The 20,100-nt window shown below is 40.8% G+C and overlaps 2 pseudogenes; one reads left to right on the top strand and one right to left on the bottom strand.

Moving 5' to 3' along the window:
- Positions 1-13,181: 13,181 nt before the first annotated feature.
- LOC147454739 (pyruvate dehydrogenase (acetyl-transferring) kinase, mitochondrial pseudogene) lies at positions 13,182-13,986 on the bottom strand (annotated as a pseudogene).
- A 1,556-nt stretch (positions 13,987-15,542) lies between these two features.
- Positions 15,543-19,785, top strand: LOC147454738 (uncharacterized; annotated as a pseudogene).
- The last annotated feature ends 315 nt before the right edge of the window (positions 19,786-20,100 follow it).

Below are 20,100 nucleotides of genomic sequence, written 5' to 3'. Positions count from 1 at the left end.
CAAAATTGGGTTGACCCAAATGAGCATCTTTATTTTTGACTCGCATAAAACATATAAAATATCGATTGTATTTTGAAAATTGTTTTAAGAGAACTTTCAAACTACAACTCATACAATACCTTTATAAATTGAGGAAAAAAAGAACAATACTTTGAAAAAATTACAAATAATGCCAAATTTTCAAATGAGATTTATATACAACATATGAGGGTTTTTTGTGCCACATCTACACTTGTGGAAGAGGAGTACATAACAAATTTTTGTCTATCCTAATCCTTCTCATCCTTGTCCTCATCCTCATCCCGAGCTGCATACATCGGATCACCTTGACTCTACACCAACCAAAAACATGTAATATAATATTCATTGTACACATGTACTACTTGTAGCATTACAACTACTCAATCAAATTTAGCTTTTTATATAATATTCATTGTACACATGTACTACTTGTAGCATTCCAACTACTCAATCAAATTGCTCGCAAGAGATATGATGGTTTTCGAACAACCACTGCCAAGTATCAAACTCGCTATGTCTCTCTTGATACTTGACCATCTCTCTAGTAGGATGGTTCAGAGTGATATTTTCCTAAGTTAACAATAATAAAAAAAAGTTTAATAAGCTAAAACACCTTCTTATCCGAAGTTGCACAATTATAAATAACTTACATCTTATCTTTCAAGGACGCTTTGCCTCCCGAACCATAGCGCATGGGCGTTTGCATGGTCATGGCGTGAGAGTTGCACTACTGATTGTGGGAGGAGCTTGATGCAACTTGCTTATTCTTTTCTTGCAGTGCCCACTCCCACTCTGCATCTCTCATATTGCCACCACAATAGCTCCTATATGGATTTGCAGCTTACTTGGCCATTGTACACCATACACTTGATTGAAAAAATGAAAAAATGATAAAAAGTATTTTATGTAATGAAAAAATCTCTCTTTCATTTTTTCTACCCATCAAGTCCTTATCCTCTCCTCTCTCTAAGCTACTCGCTCTCCATAGCCATGCCGATCCCAGAGCCTATACGCTTCCATGCTCAACAGTTGGTATCAGAGCTTTGTTTTCATCCCAAGGAGAGCAATAAGAAATCTGAATACTGGCATAATGAAGCACAATAATAACATTGTAGGAGCTCTGCCTTGCTTGTAAATAGGAGTACACATTCTACTAGGCAGACTAAGTCCTTGAGCTGGCATGTCAATGCTACTGCAAGAGAGGAAGGTTTGGATACAATGAGCATGACGCTTTTGGAAAGTCCTAAATCTAACGAAACTGTTGGTGAGCTCTCATCCCAACACAATGCACAAAAGTTTTGAAAGGGTTATGGGCCCCGCCCCCTTATCAGAGCATGAGTTTCATCCCAAGCTAAGGCTCAAGGGACCTTAGGTGCATAAGAAGATTGAGTGGATATGCAAAACTACGTAGCTTCCAAAAAGCTTTTGAGAAATTAGATCTGGTCACTTTTTAGACTGGCAAACAAACCAAGGTAGCCTTTTTAGAATCCTACAGAAGTAGTGCTTGTAAGCATAATATCTAAAGTAGAAAAAGGAAGTGGATCCTTGAAGAAACATTTTAAATTTCAATCGAACAACCTGGCTCACAAGGAGCAGCATGGGTAGAATCAAATCTGCAATTAGGCGGCTTTGGAAGGCCTTAGCGTGGAAATTGGCGAGAAAATGCACCTTGTCTTGAGCACAAGATAGGGAAATAAAAAACAATATTCAATCTATAAGAGCGCTAAATTATGTGAATCAGGAAGCTCACGGGCTTGCAAAGGTTTTCAATAGCGCTAAATTAAGCCCAAGAGGTAGTACATGTTTTCAGCAATCGGTAGTGTTGATAGTAGATTTGAAGCCTCTAGTTTAGGAAATTGGGAGATTGTAGGAACACACACACACAACCATGTAGGTGTCTTCACATGGCTTCTTCAACACTCCAATTAGCATCAACTTTGGCATCGACAAATCTCGGCATCACAAATCTCGGCTTTGCGATTGAAGATTTTTGACCATCCTATTGGCATCTTCTTGGCTTCTCAACAATCAGTCTTCACACTATTATAATGCTTTATAGTGGATAGAATTTCTTTTCTCATTTGAAAAAAAAACCCAATTTAACCCCATCTCTATCTACTTATCAAAAATCTATAAGGGGTGAGTCACGAGACACTACCCCAACAAGTTGTACAACCTTCCCAATGAGAAGCCCCACCTTTGTTTCCCACTCTCATGAGGTTAAAGGGTAAACATAAACTCAAGGTTTGGACATAAACCAAAAACCCTTTGTGTTGGTAGCTCAATAGAAGCACCAGATTGTGAGACTAACCTAAAACTCATGGTTGGAGAGTATACAAGAAACTCGTTGTTTCATGAGAGTGAAGAACTTAGCTCAAGGGGGCATACGATGTTGATGAAACCAAGTTTGAATGAAGGGGGAAATTGTTAGGGTCAGCCCAAACTTAGGAGGCCAAGGGTGTGAACATATTGTAAAGTTTATTAAGGCTTTTGAACGTAATGAAAAAAACTCTCGTTCATTTTTTCCACTCGCCAAGTACTTATCCTCTCCTCTCTTTGATATTCTCACTCTCCATACCCATGTCGCCTTGCGAGTCTATACGTGTTTGTGCTCAACAGTAGGGACAATCAACTTTCTAGGATCATTGAATGGCTTAATGAGCTTGATTTCTTGCTCAAACTTTGGACCATTTATAGGGACACCCAGCTTTCTAGGCTCATTGAATGGCTTCAGCTTGATCCTAGTTCAAACTTTGCACTATTTTTTTTAGAATCGATAGCAATTCAATTGCCTAGTTTTCCTCTCCATCTTCTATAATCATACCCTAAAACAAGGGATTGATGAGAAATTATAGGAGATAAACCCAGAGATATATGTAGAATTGGGATTACCCCACACTTATTCATGTCACCAATGTGAAAGATCTCTTTAGATCTCAAATGAGCTCCAAGTACATTTCCCACTTCGATTATGGACATCATCCTACTCAACTAAATGGTCTTTGTCTTTTGCAAAGTCATAGATTTGAAACATGCCACAAAGACATAAACCCTTGATTTTTTTTCCTTCTCGGTGTCATTTCTCTTTGTATATCATCTTTGGTTTTATCTTTAAATCTATCTATGGAATGTGTATCATGGGCTTCCCAATCTGGTGAACATAAACTTAGAGCTAGTAAGTCCCTTAGGTCTCCATGTGCACCCTCTATGGTTGGAACATTTTATTCTACAAAACTCACAAACAAATCAATTGTTTTGTAAAATGATGGTGACTTGTTTTCATACATAACATATGCAATTCTTGTATTAATTGCTTTGAATGTTCCACTCAAGCTTTCTATAGGTTTCCACTCCATAACTATGGATGGAGATACATTTGTAATTTATAAAAAAAATTAGGACAAAGTATCAGAGCGCACATATTTGAGCATGAGTAATGAAAATCATTTTAAGGGATGGTCAGCCTTATGAAATCTGGCCTTCAATATTGTGTCTTCTCATGTTAATCTTTTTCTTGATTTTGCTAATAAATATACTAGTAATATGTAATGGAATTGGCCTATTTAACTTGAAAGTAGCGGAAATTAATCAGAGTACTTTTGAGAAATTACTTTGTGAGCATAGCGGGTGAACATAATTGACGATAGAACATAATCATAGCAACTAGTTAACTTGGCATGAGCAATACTTTTGCAAGAGAGAATTTAGAGAACATGACAACATTTGAGGACCGGATTTATGTGGAGTCGGTCCCCCCTCCAATAGGCATTTGTATTATGATTTCTCCCATTAAGAGAGACTTGTTAAAATACCATCTTTTTTTTCCTTGTGACCTAGGTGATGCAATGAAGATGGAAAGCTTCATGCATCACAAGAATAACATAAACTTTGAAGAAAGCTTTAACTATCCCAAGCCTTAGTCCCAAAACCTCAAACACCTTCGAAGGTGGAGAGAGCCAACAGGAAATGAGGGTAGGGAAGAGGAAGAAGAAACATTTCATAGAAAAAAGAATTAGCTCCTCACTTATCATAACTCTTCTTGCTAGCATACATAATAGCATAGTAATGAAGGTGGAGAAGATGGCAAGCTTAAGTATTGAAGCATGGCTCTTGGTTGGATTTGCACTCCATAGCCAAGAGTGTTGGTGTAGGATCTCAACCTCTCCTTGCTTGGAGAAGGAGAGGGAGATATTGCACTTTGCACAATGCATAATGAGAGTGTGTGTGGGAGAGTATACCCCTCAAGCAACCCCCTAGCTTGCTTTGGTGGACCCCCCCTTGTAGTTCATGCTTACCAGTAAAGCAGGAGGTATTACAAGCAACAAGGGTAGCCTTGGGACAAGTGTCCCCCTTTCCCATTTGAGATAGAGGACTTGATAAAAGAAAAGACAATTAACTAAATCTCTTAAATTATCATTGGACCCCTTGGGTGGCAAGCCAATAGGCTTCAGGCACACCATGAGAAGGAATTTGACAAGTGTCCCTTTTGCTTTCTTTGTACCAAGCATGCCTTGTGTGAGTGTGTGGGTGTTCTCTCTCATCCCCCCTCTTGTAGGGCTCTCCCCCTCCTTGTAGGGATTGGATTTGAATTTTTGACACCTCAATCCCCTCATGCTTAGGCCTAGTTCCTACCACAAGCTTGGGCCTTAAGCACTTTAAGCTTGGGCTGGATTCTAGCCTCAAGTACAGCCCTACCATCTCAAGCATAACAAGCACCTCAAGCATCTTAATCATCAAGCACCTGAAGCACCTCAGTCATCAAGCACAAAAAGAACCTCAACCACCTTAAGGTTGGGCCGGGTTCCCACCTCAAGCTCAACCCTAGCTTACCTAAGTTCAAAGGACTTTTACACACATCATTGGAGGTCTTCAATGAAGCTAACCTAAGGTCTTATTTTCCATTGATTAGACTTGCTCTTTGATAGGCCATCTCTCATTTGGGCCCCTTTACCATTGACCCCATGTTGAGATAGATCTATAAGCACATGTCTATATCTTAACCCTTGTTCCCGTTTATTCTCCCACATTAAGTGATCAATTTAATATGAGAAAAGCATTTGGGTTGGTTAGATATTAGATTTTATGGCCTTACCTCTCTCTTAAAATCATATTCGTCCTCCACCCTAAGGTAGAAGAGATAAAGCCTTAGTCATGAGTCAGCCTTACTTAGCGGGTAGAGGATCCCTTTGTACTCATCTTTCCAAGATGGATGACTAATCCATTTGGTGCTTGAGAGACATAGCTGCCGCAAGCATGTCTGCTCTTTAGTCAATTTCATTCTCCCAAAGTAAAGTGATAGATTCTACTTGGTGTTTGAGAGACGTCGTCATCACAAACATGATTCTAAGCATGCATATTATTTAATGTACACAATAAAAAAAGAACTAGTCTTATAAGACAAAAATAGTGGTCATTTAAAAGAAATTTGTACATTTTCTTACTCTAATGTATCATTGTAAGCATTGACAAGGTTCGTACTATCCTTAAGCTGTATTACTTGCATCCATCTAGCATCTTCAAAAGGATAATTTTTGAAGTTAATAAGATACCGTCGGATAATCTTACCATGTTGTTGTACCTTGTCTTCATGCCGAAGGATAGCTTCGGGTTGTAGCACCTCTTCTTGGTCCTCAACTTCGGGAGGGTCTTTAATAATTGGTTCACTTGGTGGCTCTCCTTTATAGGGATTAAGTAGGCTCACATGAAAGGAATTGTGTATGAGCCAATGGTTGGGATACTTGAGTTGGTAAGCTGTCTCATTGATGGGCTTCAAGATTTGGAAATGACCATAGTATCTTTTTGCTAACTTAGCATAATACTTGGTCAGTAGGAGTTTTGCCCATCATTTGCCTTAATTGAGCCTTAGGAAACTTAAGTAAGACCCAATCATTTTCTTTGAATGTTAAGGACCTTCTATGCTTGTCAACAATAGCTTTTTGCATTTGTTGAGAGATGGAGATAGCCTCCTTAATCTTTTGAGAAGATTCTTGTAGGTCACGGCTATAATCATCGGTAGAGCGAAGATCTTTCCATGTTCTTTGAGTAGCAAGGGACTTTTAGGTCTTCCCTCAATGATCTAAAAAGGTGCTTTTCCCATAGAAGTATGTATAGTATTATTGTAGGCATTCTCTACAAGAAGTAAATACTTTTCTCATTGTGAGTGTTGATCTTCTTCCGTAACATAAGTCTTGAGTAAATCGAGTATCGTAAGATTGGCTATCTCACTTTGGCCATCCGTTTGTGGGTGATAGGCCGAAGAGAAATTCAATCTTGTTCCTAGATTTTCAAAGAGACCTTTCCAAAAATTACTAGTCATTCTAGGATCTCTATATAGCATGATGGATGTGGGTAATCCTTGGTGTTTGAAAATCTGAGATATGAAGAGAGTTGCCATTTGGTGTGCCTTAATAGTCTTTTTGACAGGAATACAGTATGCTTTCTTGCTAAACCTGTCGACTATTGTCCATATTCCCGTATTCCCATGGATAGACTTGGGCAATCCAAAGATGAAATCCATGGATATACTCTCCATTGGTGAATTTGGGATAGGCAATGGTTGGATTAATCCAAGTTGCTTCCCTCTATCATACTTGGTCTTTTGGCATACTACACATTCTTGTATGTCCACTTTCATGGTAGGCCAATAGAAATATGTCTCTACTCCTAGGAGAATAGGTTGAATACCTCTATGCCCCACATAGGGAGGAGCATGGGATTCATATATAACTTTCTCATGAAGGGAATGGGGAACACATAGCCTATTATTGTTGTGGAGAAGATAACCATCCTGCAAGGTGAATGGTTCCTCTTTCTTTCCCAAAGCAAGGGCTGACATTATGTCTCTAAAGTCGGGGTCACTGGCATACTTATCTATCATAGATCATTGTGAGTAGCTATAGACATCGCATTAACTTTTGGTCGTCGTGAAAGTGCCTCGGCCACTTGATTGTGCTTACGAGCAATGTGAGCAATATGAAAATTAAATTGCAAAAGAAAATTTTCCCACCTCATTTGTTTGTTGGAGAGCTTGGTTTGCGTCATGAAATACTTGAAACTTTGGTGATCGGTTCGTAGAATGAATGGGTCCCAATAATTAGTGCTTCCATGTGTCTAGGGCATGTAAAATAGCTAAAATCTCTTTCTCACAAATGCCCAAGACTCATTCATCAGTATTGAGCCTTCGGCTCTCATATTCTATGGCATGCTCTTCTTGAAGAAAAACTGCTCCAAGGCAATCACCACAAGCATCACACTGGACCTCAAATGGTTTTGAGAGATCAGGAAGCATGAGGACTGGTTGAGTGGTAAGCTTCTCCTTGAGCTTGTCAAAAGCATTTGCTTCTTACCGGTCCATACATACTTAACGTTCTTCTTAGTTAAAGTCATATAGTGGTCTTGCTACTTGAGAGAATTTTTCTATGAAGCGTCTATAATATGCGCACATACCAATAAAGCTTCTTAGCTCATGTATATTCCTTGGGTTAGGCCATGCTTTTATTACCTCTAACTTTGATTGATCCATACGGATACCATCTTGAGAGATAATATGGCCTAGGTATTGAATCTATTGAAGGAAAAATTCGCTTTTCTTTTGGTTGAAAAAAAACTCGATAAGGAGGCTTGTTAGGCAGTGAGCTTCCTAGAAGGAGCTCAATGCGATGGTCATCATCCCCTCATTTTGGAGGTAAGTCCATAGGGATATCATCGATGAATACATCTTGGAATCCTTTTAGAAAATTAGACAAGTCTAATTTTTCTTGATTCCTACCATTTACATTTGATGAAACATTAGGATCTTTAAAGACTCTTTGACAAAATTCATGTACGCAGAAACTGAGCTCTTCATTGATTTATCAAAAGCAAGAGAATTTACGAGTAGAAGGGTGCAGCCACGCTCACTAGCATCTATATACATGTTCTTTCCCCTGTAGGTGAAGTAGATTCTCCTTTCAGGGAACTTCATATTGGTAGCCATGAAATCAAACCATGGCACCCCTAGGATAGCATCCTCATGTTGGAGAGGAGAGATGAAAAAGTCTTCTTTGTCAACATAGCTTTGGACATGAAGCCTCAACTTCCCAATCAAGGGAGTAACGGAGGCTTGTTGTCCCTTAAAGCTGTGTCAGTCATTACCAAGGGTCAAAATAAGATGAAGGCAGCATGCTCTTTTACCTTTCCCCAAGCATAGGAAAGTGAAGATCCTTTGCAAATGAGCATCCTCTTTTGGAGCTTCAATGGTGGAAGCCCTAGGAGTCTCACTACAAGCATTCTTTTTGGGACAAGAATGATAGCCATGTCCTTACTCTCCACACTTGAAACACTTATGGTCCTTGAGAAAAGCTTCAAGCTCTTCAAGAGAGAGTTTGTTTAAGCCTTTGTAAACTCCCTTCTCCTTGGACCGATTTTTGTTGTTGTTGTTGGAAGTACCTTGGGAAGAGAGCATTGGTTTTCCCCTTTGCATCATTTTTGTCTTTATTTTCTATGGACTTGACATTCTGTCTAGTCCCTTGATGGAAATTGATGCATGAAGCAACCATGGTGTGATGGATTACTTTGCTAATAGAACCAGGCCGTTGAGAGTTGATGTATTCGGCCATCTCTTCATGTAATCCCGCACAATTTACTGCCTTTGCTTGGCAAGTCTATCTTTTGAAACACAGTAAGGCTTGAGACGTAAATCCCAAAACTTGTCTACATACTTGTGGATAGACTTATGAGAGAGAAGATTCAAGTTGCATCATTTGGTAAGCACTTTGTTCTTTGCATCGCTTGCAAGGAATTGCTTCATCATGGAGACTCGTAGAGTTTTCCATGTCTTTGGGGCTTCATCGTTGCCACAAAGGCTAGCCCACCATTGACGAGATGATTTTTGGAAGTGCACAGCTATATGGTGTAGCTTGGAGGACTCCATGAAGCCCTTGTCTCCAAAGGCCACATCAAATTCCTGGATGAAGGCCAATACTTTGTTGGTAGCACCAAAGGTGCCATCGTAGGTGAGAAAAGAGATACTTTTTCCTACCTCCTTGAACTTCTTTAGCTTTTGTGACCTTCACCATAGAGGGTATGATTTGCAATGTCCTCCCCTCCTATATTCTCTAGGAGAATAGCCATAGCTTTCGTCGGAAGAGGAGGAAGGTGAGGAAGAAGGAGAAGAGGGTGACCTCTTTCTTGCACTTTTCTTCCTTTTTTTCCTCTTTTCCTTTCAAAGTGATGAGGAAAAGGATTGTGTGTTGATATTTTCCTCTTGGGAGGAGTGGACAATCATCTAGACTGCCATCTTTGTGGAGCCACATCTTCACAGGAACTTATAGTTTCATTGCTTTCTTGCTCTTTGGATTCCTCCTCTTGTACGGGAAAGAGTCTTCATTTGGGGATCTCTTCGTGAGGCCTCGTAAGCTCTCTCTCCTCTTGGAGAGGAAGGGAAATCCCATAAGTGCGAAGTTGTTGAGTAACTTCGGCTTGCAAAGCAGGGTTGCCCATAGCTTGTTGCAATCTAGTACAAGATAATTGACAAACATGGGGGCATCATCATTAGCATCTTCATGTGAAAAATCAAAGCTATTAATGTTCATTCTACTCTCTTGGTTATTATCAGCCATGTTAACAATATTTGTGTACATACTTAGTGTATGCTTTGGCAATTCAAAACCTTAGTTTTCACTCCTCTTAGCCTTTGAAAATCGGCTTACGTATCTACACCCACGGCTCAAAGTGGTTAATTATAGAGAGTAGTGGAGTAAGTCTACCATAGCAAAGTTTTCGAGGGCTAGCTCCTTTCATAATTCTTATGGCTCAATAATGGTAAAGCCGTAGGCAAGTCTAAAAAGACTCCATTATTAAGTCTAAAGCTCCCGAAGTGGGCACCATATCCCACATAGTGGGCTCAAAAAAATCAATAATAGATCCGAGTTCCACTTACCCTAATATGATTAACAACATCAATCATTTATAGGCTACTTAATAACCTCTCTTCTTAAGCAAGAAAAGAGAACCCAAATGCTCTGATACCAATATATGTAATGGAGTTGGCCTATTATGCTTGAGAGTAGCGAAAATTAATGAGAGTACTTTTGAGAAATTACTTTGTGAGCATAGCGGGTGAACATAATTGAAGATAGCAACATAATCATAGCAATTAGTTAACTATAAATAATACTTTTGCAAGAGAGATAATTTAGAGAACATGACAACAGTTGAGGACCGTATTTATGTGGAGCAGGTCCCCCTTCCAATAGGCATTTGTATTATGATTTCTCCCATTAAGAGAGACTTGTTACAATACAGCCTTTGTGTTCCTTGTGACCTAGGTGATGTAATGAAGATGGAAATCATCATGCATCACAAGCATAACATAAATTTTGAAGAAAGCTTAACTATCCCAAGACCTCAAACACCTTTGAAGGTGGAGACAACTAGCAGGGAATGAGGGTAGGGAAGAGGAAGAAGAAACATTTCATAGAAAAAAGAATTAGCTCCTCACTTATCATAACTCTTCTTGCTACCATACATAATAGCATAGTAATGAAGATGGAGAAGACGCCAAGCTTAAGTATTGAAGCCTTGGCTCTTGGTTGGATTTGCACTCCATAGCCAAGAGTGTTGGTGTAGGCTCTCAACCTCTACTTGCTTGGAGAAGGAGAGGGAGATCTTGCACTTTGCACAATGCATAATGAGAGAGTGTATGAGTGTGTGTGGGAGAGTATACCCCTCAAGAAACCCCCTAGCTTGCTTTGGTTGACCCCCCCCCCCCCCCCCCCCCCCCCCCCCCCCCTGTAGCTCATGCTAGAAGCTCATTGGACCCCTCCAGGCCTAGCCAATCACAAGCAGGAGGTATTACAAGCAACAAAGGGTAGCCTTGTAACAAGTGTCCCCCTTTCTCCTTTGAGAGAGAGGACTTGATAAATAGCAAAGAAAATTAATTAAATCTCCTAAATTATCATTGGACCCCTTGGGTGGCCAACCAATAGGCTTCAGGCACACCATGAGGGCAATATGAGGAGGAACTTGACAAGTGTCCCTTTTGCTTTCTTTGTACTAAGCATGCCTTGTGTGAGTGTGTGGGTGTTCTCTCTCATCCCCCCTCTTGTAGGGCTCACCCTCTCCTTGTAGGGATTGGATTTGACTTTTTGACACCTCAAGCCCCTCATGCTTAGGCCCAGCTCCCACCACAAGCTTGGCCCTTAAGCACTTTAAGCTTGGGTTGGGTTCTAACCTCAAGGATAGCCCTAGCATCTCAAGCATCTAAATCATCAAGTACCTCAAGCATCTCAAGAACCTCAGTCATCAAGCACCTGAAGCACCTCAGTCATCAAGCACAACAAGCACCTCAAGCACCTTAAGCTTGGGCTGGGTTCCCACCTCAAGCTCAACCCTAGCTTACCTAAGGTCAAAGGACTTTTACACACATTATTGGAGGTCTTAAATGAAGCTAACCCTAAGGTCTTATGCTCCATTGGTTAGCCTTGCTCTTTGATATACCATCTCTCATTAGGGACCCTTTACCATTGGCCCTCTGCTCAGATAGATCTATAAGCACATGTATATATCTTAACCCTTGTTCCCGTTTATTCTCCCACATTAAGTGATCATTTTAATATGAGAAAATAATTTGGGTTGGTTAGGTATTAGATTTTATGACATAATATTGTGGTGTGTGGGTCTCGTAGGCGTGTCCGACCACCTAGTGTGGGAGGACACTCGTTAGGATCTTGGCATGTGTAACTGACTCTCTTCTCTTTATAAAAAAAGGTTGCCTACTCATTGAGAGGCAAGCTAGTTTCGAGCCGCTCTCTCTCTCTCTCTCTCTCTCTCTCTCTCTCTCTCTCTCTCTCTCTCTCTCTCTCTCTCTCTCTCTCTAGTCTCTTGCGACGAGCACGTCACAATATGTATGTGAAAAAGATGCTTAATTATGCACCTAACATGTAATCTTTGATTAGGTGAGCTTATGGCTAAAGGAGGCTAAATCTCATTAAGGTTTCATTGAGTCATGCTATTGTTGTGCTTGTTAACATGCTTACACCCATGTGGAGCTACTACCTAAGGTGGGGATGAGGTTATCATTGATTAGATGAAAGCAATAAATTCAATGATCCCATTGAAACTACTTGCATTTATCACTAGCTAGTCCAAATATTGTATCATTATAGGTAAACATTGTATGGCCATTACACAAGGTGTATGATCCCACTGACACTACCCACTTTTACCAATAGCTAGTCACTTCACCACCTCATGTGACGTAAAGTTTTCTTGCAATGAAGGGCCATTACCCCATGAACGCTAGTTACTTTCACCACTATCTAGTCGAAATATATATAGTAAATATCTCATCACAAGCATGCCTTGCACGCTTGAACCCATCACATTAACTGTTCATAGATTCTCCCAAAATCATGTGGACATTGAGAAGTAATTTTGAAAGAAAATGGATTTACATTGCCAATAACATCCATGTATTCAATATTTCATGTTAAGTAGTGTTTTCCTAAATATGAAGTAAGGGCCACTACTCCATTAGCACCAGTTACTTTCACCACCAACTAGTCTAAGTATATACATTAAATGCACGAGCCGAGCTTACATTTTCTCTAAACCCAAGCACTCACTCATCAAACCAACCATGTGGACAATGGAGATCAAGCCCCAGTTCCGCATTGCTGATCTCATGAAATGACTTCATGTAATGCACATGGTGTATTATAATCTTGAGGCAAGCAAGCCTACCACTACCTATTTTACTAAAACTTGGAAACATTTGATATTAATGATCAATGCGGCCTTTTCTTTTTCTATGTGTTCACTTTTGTAATAATTTGGATGTCATTCTATATATTTAGTTTATCATGTATATTTTCGGGTCAAGGTAGACTTATTGGAGGTTTACCTTGGCAACTCGTTAAGTGTAGAATTCCTGAGGACTTTATGACTTCTCAACTTCTAGTCAACACTGTAGATTCACTTACGAGAGAGAGAGAGAGAGAGAGAGAGAGAGAGTATCTTATAAGATCTGACAATATTTTTCACCGAAAAAGAAGAGAGACAAAGAGAGATCGACAAGAAAGACAGTATTAAAATTATGCTGGAACAACTAATTGGACAACGCCTCGCTGCTGCTTAACATAGACTTCCTCTCGTGCAGTCCGTCCCAGTGTGAGAAGGGTCTAAGCTAGGGGCTCGTCAGCATCACCTAGCTTGTGCAGGTGGAGGTAGGCATCAGTGCCATGGCCTTCCATGGAAATGAGTTGTAGATGTCCACCGAAATATCAAGCATAGAGCCCACTCAAAGGAAGGCCACAACCGTAGTCGGCCATGGTAGGGATTGGATCATCCCTGCGGGTGGATGTTGGTGATGAAGAGACATGGGAGGTACCATGGATGGTGGTGGTGTAATGGTAGCTCCAGATTTTTGGTGGTCCGCTACGAGGAATGCCACCTCCCTCATCAGAGATCTTAATGGTGATGTCTTCCACGCCGCCAGCAACCAAGGTTGTCGAGACGACCCAAGGCGGTGCAGTGCTCCACAACGGCGCGAAGAGAGTTCTTGAGAAGCTCAAAGAGCATGTGGTGGAGGTGGGACGGCACATAAGGGAAGGTGGTAGAGGGATCTCCATGCAGCTCCACCTCGGGGGAATCTCCGTATGTGCGCATGCAGAGGGCATCATGAGCCACGGCCAGAGGGCTCTCGTGAGGAGAGATTAGGCCCACGTACCCAGGGGGATGTTGCTCCGATCGTTGCAGAGCAACGTGCTGACCGATGAGCATGTGGATGCTAATGTGCGACATGTAGAAGCGGTCCTGGAAGGTATGGATTTGCAGGTCGTCAATATTACTGTTATCAGCAGTAGCTATAGTGGCACAGCGGCGCTGAGCAGAGAGCAATTAGAACTCTTGCTTGAGCTGGCGCACTCCCATAGCCATGCAGGGCACCACCTCGTTGTGGCGGTGCTTGATGGCAGAGACATGCATCATCCCATCATTCGAGTGGTGGTCGGCATGCCATGTGAGATGCTCCACTATAGACCTTCTTTTAAACATGTGCTAAATCTGAGGGATAAGAATGCCTCAATACCTTGCAAAGTAGATGGGCCCGTGCCTCAAGAGAGGGATTGCTCATTTTCACTTGGTGCAAGGGCAAAGAAGCTTGTCATTGAGCCATCGCTTGCATTTGGGGAAGTTGGGAGGGTCTCGATTATCCCAATTGTCCTACACACACGTGAATTGCAATGAGCTAAATTCAACAAAAAAAATTCATGTGCTCTCAAAACTAAGTAGGGAGTATATAGAAAGCGAGCTAAAATTTTAATAGTGCAAAGAGGAGAAATTACTAAAGAAACAATAAACAAAAATCTAATAGGAATGAACTAAAATAAAATTTGTACAAAAAAGGATTGTTGGAGGTAATAGACACAATAATATCTTCAATAATATCTGCGATAATGGCTAGCGGTCTTAAAAAATAAACACGGCAAGATATGCCATATTTTTAGACATATCTTGCTCAAGATTTCACCCATCATAATTGCACCTGCAACAACAACACCTTCCCCCTTGCACCCACCCCCCTTCCATCTCTCTCTCTCTCTCTCTCTCTCTCTCTCTCTCTCTCTCTCTCTCTCACACACACACACACACACACACACACACACACACACACAACCCCTATTTTGGAGGAGAGTATTCGACGGATGTTCGTTGGAGCTAGGGTGCAACGGTGGGAGAATGACGTAGCACGCTCGTATGCTCGACCGCAAGGAGCTGATCAAGGTTGGTTTTTTTCATCTCCCCCACCCTTACCCTATGTTTCGCATGCGCACGCATGCACACACACACATAGATAGTTTGAAATACTCACAATTTTTATTATGCATTTGTTTATTTTCCCACTGGGCAATTAGTTAGCATTGATTTACTTGTATATTGCATTCTTTTGTTGAGAGCAATTGATTGGTGAAAGAGAGAGAGAGAAAATGAGAGGGAGGTGTGTGTGATTACTGCATGTAATTAGTGTGTGGTTAATTAGGTGGGAAGAAAGAATGTTTTGTGTAATTAATGTATGAGAGAGGGAGATGAATAGAGAGAGAGAGAAAAAAAATGTAAGTGAGTTTGAGTATTTTTAAAAAAATGACTAGGTTTAGTTTAAAAACTTTAAATAAACTTTAAGAAAACTTTAAATGAATGTTTGAAAAGAAAATATCCACTTTTAAAAAACTAAAAAAAAATAGAGAGAGAAAAAATGTGGAGAGAGGGATAGATAGAGGAGTTAGAGAAGAGAGAGAAGAATAGGGATAGAGAGAGAGAGAGAAGAGGGAGAGAGAGATGGGCTCCTGCACGAATCCTCCTTAGGGTTTGGGTTTGGGTTTTGCATCATCTTCCCGACCACAACCCCTGGTGGGCATCCTGTTTGCAGCATCTGGGACCTGCTCTGCAACCGAAAGAGAAACAACAGTCGGCCACGGCTCTTCTCGACATCGACTATTTCCCCACATAAGCAATTCTAGGTCCTCATTTGATTCCTTTGCACAATGGCTCTCCCTAGAGTGTTTTGCCTCAACCCTCGTGAAGCCTCAATGTTGCATGTGGTGTCTGATACTGATGTACTGTCTGTTGGGGATCTTACTAACTGTCTCACTGATGCTTTAACTTCTGATCCACTGATTAAGGGAGCGCATAAGGTCACTATCCCTACTAGAACTGTGGTGTCACAAGTGTCTGTCTTCAAGGCACGTGCTATTGTGCTCTATTTCACTAGTAAACTGCCATCTCTGAGTGAAATTGTTGGCTTTTTAGATCAAGGCTTCAAAAAGGCTGTAGTAGATAAAAAAATTTACAACAAATCCGGGCTATATGAAGTTTTTTTTTTTCTGAAGATCAAAGGGCATTTCAAAATTCCTCTACCATTATTGTTTGTGGACAGGTTGTCCATGTTTTTCCATGGCAACTTGTCAAGCAAATCAAAGAAGAGTTGCTATCCAACTGTCCTATTTGGGTTGACTTCATTGATCTGCCTACTTTTTTATGGCCTTGCATCAAGGATCTAGCTGCTTCTCTTAGCAAAGTGTTGTTCTCCCCCACCATTTACTGCCCTAACAGAAATAGGGCTTGTGTGATGTGGAATATTGACAAGGTTATGCCAGAAACCATGGAAATAGAGCTAGAATCTATTGGAAGACTGGTTATTTATCTCAAGTGGGGCAATCTCTCAAGATCCTACTACCATTGTGGACACTTGGGTCATTTTTCCAAAAATTGCCCCACTCTAGCCAAAGGAATAGTGGACCTCATCCCCTCCTATCCAGGTAGTAAGCATATGGTGCCCAAAGAGTAAATATTTGGCAAATCTTCTCCTGTTAACTTGGAAAGGTCTCCTCAACCTCCACCTCAAGGAGCAACCCTTGAGTATGCTGCTCCTCCTGGGAGATATAAAGTTGTTGTCCAAAACACAAGGGGCGAAAACAGCTCCCATGCAGGGAACCAGGCATCTTCAATACCTTCTTCTTCCAAAAATGCTAAACAATCAGAAAAAGGGAAAAGGGTTGTAGATAATGAGGGATTTCAGCTCTCCAAGAGGACCTTTAGAACTCGACCAGGGAGAACTGGTTATGCTTCTCCAAATGTCTTTGATGTCCTTCAAGGCTTCTAGCTTTCCACAATTGGCTACTGCAAGTTGATCTTGATATTTGCTTGGTTCAAGAACATAAAATGCATGCTAAAGCAGGTCTAGCTATGCATTTTAAGGATTACACACTGTTCTTTTGAGGGAAACCAAGAGATTACTCTGTACCCTAACCTATGTAAGAAAATCCATGCATCCTCATTGGCTTCTGGATCATCAATCAGGTAGGTGCTCCATTATTCAGGTTACCACTGACCTTGGGCCCTTGCAAATTGCAAATTTATATGCTCCTAATGACTCTGCTCAAAGGATACCTATCTAAGAATGGATAGCTAATATTCAATGGGCACAGGGGGTTCCAGGAGGGGTGCAACATGCTGACCACTCCACAACTCTTTCTCCTGTTATGTCTGCAGTACAGGGCATTACTTGGGACTTACTTCAAAATTCTGCTGCTCTGATTGATGCTTGGACTACTACTACTAGACCTTCTCTTGGTTTTACTTTTCACTGTCTGTCTCATCAGCGGTCTTGGTCTAGATTAGATAGAATTTACTTTGTTGGGTCAAATTGGTTGCCCAATTCAGAGAAAATGCAGGTGGACCTCTCCACTGCCCTTCCAGATCATTTCCCTGTTGTTCTGCACTTGTTCAACTCTAATTTGGATGGTATATATGAATTTGGACACTCCAAGCCATTAATGATAAATAACTCTTTGCTTACTCATAAAATTTTCAGACAGTAAGTTTTGAATGTCATAAATAATGCTATTGTCAGATCTGATAATGCTTTGTCTGCCTAGCTCTACATTGTATCTGGCATGCAGCAATGTATCAGGGATGTAGGGAAGTTTGTGGCTAAGCAAGGTAATGAACAATTGCTTCAGGTGACCAATATTTCCAGAGAATTAGTTCTGAAAGCTGGTAACAAATCTGTTGTCCTGAGTCAAACTGAACTACACAAACTGGCTCAAGCCAGAGGGGTAATTTTGGAATGGGAGATAGCTCAAACCAAAAAGTAGAGATACTTATGTAGACAATGGGTGATTAGTGATGGCAAGGATGTATCCAAGGGCTTTTACAAGAAATTGAAGCACAAAAAAAGGTAGAGCCTGACAATGTTGCATCATGGGGATGGGCCTCCACTGTGTAAGGGCTCTGACATTATGGCAGCAACAGTAAATTATTGTGATGGTCTCCTGAATGTTGGGCCTGATGTATCACAAGCAAGAGCTAATGCAATTCAAACTTTGCTGCAAGTGGTTGATCCATGCATTGAGAAGTCAACAGCATTGAGATTGGAGCAGCCATGCAATGAGGCTGAGATTCTATATGCAGTGAAGAAGTTCCCAATGAAAACTTCCCTGGCATATGTGGTCCCTCTAAAGAGTTCATGGTTTCTTTCTGGCCAGCTCTGAACAAAACAATCTGTTCATTTCTCAATGCTATCTGGCTCTCTCAATGCATGGATCCTGCATTGAAGTAGTGCATAATCAAATTGATCCCCAAACTATGTTCCCCAAGACCTTAACAGATTGGAGGCCCATCACTATGATGGGAATATTGTACAAGCTACTTGCCAAGGTCATTGCCATTAGGGTGGCCCCTGAATTGAGAAAATGCATACACCCAGCTGAAACTGGCTTTGTGGGTGGTAGATCTATCTATGACAACATCTTGATTGTCCAATTGGGAATTGAACATGCTATCAACTCTAAACAAGATATGGTGATGTTTCAAATAGATTTTGTGAAGGCTTTTGACACAGTACATTGGGACTTTGTTACCAGCATTCTAAAGAAAATTGGATTTGGGTCTAGAGTTAGTGGATTCATAAACTTGCTAGGCAATGGGGCTTTCTCTAGAGTGTTCAATGGCAGGCTGTCTGACAAAATTCATACTACTAGATCAGTGAGGCAGGGCTGCCGAATTAGTCCTCTTTTTTTTGCAATTGCTACCCACCATTTATATGCATATTTGGATTCTCTGTCTTCATCTGGCTTCTTGAAAACTCTGCACTTAGGGTCTAACATATTGCAAGGAAGGGTTTTGCAAATGACACTTTTCTCTTTTTGAAAGCTCACAATGTCAATATTTTGCGGTGCACTAAAACATTAGACTTGTTTTCTCTTGTTGCTGGTCTGAACATCAATTTAGCAAAATCAGCCATGATTGACATCTCTGCAAGAGAATTTGATGCACTTATTTGGTCAGGTAAAAGGTACCCTAAAGGGCACATCTTCAGGCACTTGGGCTTTCCAATAGGAGTGGGAATCACTCAAAGACAGCTCCAGTAGTGGGTAGTTGAGAAAGTGCAGGTTAAAATAGCAGCCTCGCATTGTACAGAATGGCCCATTCATGTTAGATTAAGAGTTGTTCAATCTGTTTTTGTGCCTTACATGATTTTCTATCTTCCTCTCTTGGACTGGTCTGACAAAATGTTGCAGAAGTGTGTGTCTTTGATGGCTAAGTTTTTGTGGAATGCCTCTTCAGTTGCTGCAGCTATGGTTGCCAGGCATAAAATTGTACAGCCTTAATCTAAGGGGGGACTGCACATCATGGATTTCAAGATACATGCACAGGCTAGAAGGACATGTTTGATAAAACATATGCTTGAAACTGACACTGATTGGTCTATTTGCTTGTGGAAATTGATAGATTTTGTTGTGGTTTACTTTCATGGAACTTGGCACATGTCTAGCTGGGAAAATTTGTTTACTGCTGCTCCAATTAAAACTGCTTTTGACATGTCTACTATGCTTGTCAGATCTTGGAAAAAGACGTTCTCTATTTTGTTATGGAAAGGAAGGATCAGGTACACAGGAAATTCATTAGGAGCTGAAAATGTATTTTGGAGCTTTGTTTTTAAATCTCCACCTGCCAAATTAATGGGAAAGTCTGCACTTTCCCTTTTTTTTAAAGAAATAGTGCAAATCAATCAAGTGCTGGACTCTAACTTGTACTTCAAATTGTTTTCTATTGCCAGCAGGCAATTTAGGCTGGCCAATCATCAGAGAGGATTATGGCATCATCTTGAGCCCACGTATATAGCTTGGAAGTGCTGGGACAACCAAATGTTCAAGACATGCACAGGGACTGGTTATTACCTGGCAGCTAACTGGCGGAAGTCCCCATCCTCAGTATTCTATGTAGCAGCTCTGTCAAGTTCATGTATATCTGAAAGATGTAATAAACAATGGTCCTTACATGTGCAGGAGAAATTAATATTGTGGGACAAAGTGTTATTTGCTATTTGGTCCATTCCTAACCAATTCAAGTTTAAGTTCTTCTTGTGGAAAGCCTGTACTGGGGTGCTCCCGACTGCTTTGAATCTATCTAAGAAGGGCTTCACCAATGGTAAAGGTAATGTATGTAACAAGGATGAGTCGGTTAGACATGTATTTTGGCATTGCAAACTTGTATCTGAATGGTGGAAATGGTCAGCAAGTATGTGATCAGATGCTTGGG

This window comes from Adiantum capillus-veneris, chromosome 7, assembly GCF_014529385.1.
Source record: "Adiantum capillus-veneris isolate H3 chromosome 7, ASM1452938v2, whole genome shotgun sequence".
NCBI lineage: Eukaryota > Viridiplantae > Streptophyta > Polypodiopsida > Polypodiales > Pteridaceae > Adiantum > Adiantum capillus-veneris.
Note: the sequence above shows the minus strand (reverse complement) of the source record. Positions and strands in the feature narration are given on the sequence as shown.